We start from the raw sequence: 1,590 nt of genomic DNA, 5'->3' as shown, positions 1-1,590 counted from the left end.
CCCCGCGCCGCCCCTGCTGACCCTCGGCGTGAGGCCCGGCCCCGGACCGGCGCTGCCGGGGCTGACGGGGTCCCTGGGGGGCCCCGGCGATGACCTCGAGGACTACTACTCGACGTCCACTTCCTCCTCGGCGTCGCCCTCGTACGCGCCCTCGTCTTCGGGGCGGCCCCGGGGACGGCCCCGGCACGACTCCTGCTCCTGCTGGGCACCCGAAGGATCAGGTGCGTGTGTGTGTGCGTGTGTGAGAGTGTGTATGTGGGTGTGTAGGTGTGTGCGTGTGTGTGTGCGTCTGTGTGCGCGCGAGGAAGAGGATGCTCGTGGCGCCCATCCCCTTGCTCTCCCGCCCTTGTTCGCGTATTCCTCTCCGATTCCCCGGGACGTTAATGGGCCATCTGCGGTGAAGATAAGGACGGCAGCTTAGGAGGGAGGAGCGGAGGCCGTGCTGTTCTGCCTTGGTAGCTCCGGCGAGCCCCAGTCTTGGGAACGAACTTAAACGCTCCTGCCTCTTTTCTCAACCCTTAGACCTCCCCCCCCATCTCCCCTGCCCGTCGGCGCACGTCCTCCCTGGGAAGCATCTTATGCATAAATAATTAAGAAAAGCCCTTTCTCACTACTTAATACTACGCCCGTCCCGCCCGCACCCCGATCCCCGGCTACGTCTTTAAGCCGCGTTTCGCGGCGGGGAGATGCTAGATGCTTCAAGATATGCGTCCCTCCAAACCGCCGTCTCGGTCTCGGAATCAAGGTGTATATAAAAGGGGGAGGAGATGAAAGGCAGAGCAGACGAGGGAAATATTAATGAAAACGAACATGAACATTTTGTATTTTTTGATTGGATTTGGTTTTTAAAACTGCGATGAGAGTTGAAATTTCGTCGCATCCAGATTTTTCTGAATTGGTGTTTGTGGGGGTCCCGTTTGTGTTCCAACAGTTTTAAGTTTTTAAATGGTAGACAATAAGCTCAAAGAAGAGACAATAGCAGAAGTGCGAAGTTACTTTTAGGAATTAAATTATGTGTTTTCTGATGAAAGGGAGCGCCTGATGGATGGCGGATAGGCAACTCAATACACTGTTGTTGGGATGGTGGCCTATGCTCCGCTCGTCGGGCGCTCAGGGCTCGTAAGGCGGGGGCGGGAGGCAGGTTTGGTGCTGCTGCAGGTTGCAGCTGCATTGTCTAGTCGCCGGCGCCGTGCTTCTTCTAACAGCTGTTCTTGCGTTTGTCCCCCAGATGCTCGGCGCGCCTCTCGCCGTGCCTCCGCGCGCAGCCCCCCCGGCAGTGGACCTGCAGGGCCTGCGGCCCGCGGCACGGACGCGTGGCGGTGCCTGCTGCTGGCGGGCAGCGCCCTGGTGGCGCTGTCCCTGCTGCTCGCCGCCCTCGGCTCGGCCGACTGGCTGCGCGCCGAGGAGGTGCTCCGCGGCTCGGCGGCCGGCCAGGGCGGCCTGGGGGCCTTCAACGGGACTAGGACCGCCTCCAGGAGGACCGTGTCCGGGCTGTGGACCATCTGCCAGAGCAGCTCCGCCGGTGAGGATCAAGGACGAAGACGAGGCCTGCAGTCGTTTCCCTCCCTCCCTCCCTCCCTCCCTCCCTCC

At 61.1% G+C, this 1,590-nt stretch overlaps 1 protein-coding gene across 1 annotated transcript in view; it reads left to right on the top strand.

Moving 5' to 3' along the window:
• Window positions 1-6: 6 nt before the first annotated feature.
• The window catches only part of LOC113204392 (uncharacterized), an 18,024-nt gene continuing 16,440 nt past the window's right edge, over window positions 7-1,590 (top strand). Inside the window, exons 1-2 of the mRNA XM_052269366.1 lie at window positions 7-221; window positions 1,229-1,522. The gene's annotated coding sequence lies outside the window, so the exon portion shown is untranslated. The remainder of the gene's footprint in view (window positions 222-1,228; window positions 1,523-1,590) is intronic.

This window comes from Frankliniella occidentalis, unplaced genomic scaffold, assembly GCF_000697945.3.
Source record: "Frankliniella occidentalis isolate FOCC.00 unplaced genomic scaffold, Focc_3.1 Scaffold90, whole genome shotgun sequence".
Lineage (NCBI taxonomy): Eukaryota > Metazoa > Arthropoda > Insecta > Thysanoptera > Thripidae > Frankliniella > Frankliniella occidentalis.
The sequence above is the reverse complement of the archived record's forward strand: the minus strand, read 5'-3'. Positions and strand labels throughout refer to the sequence as shown.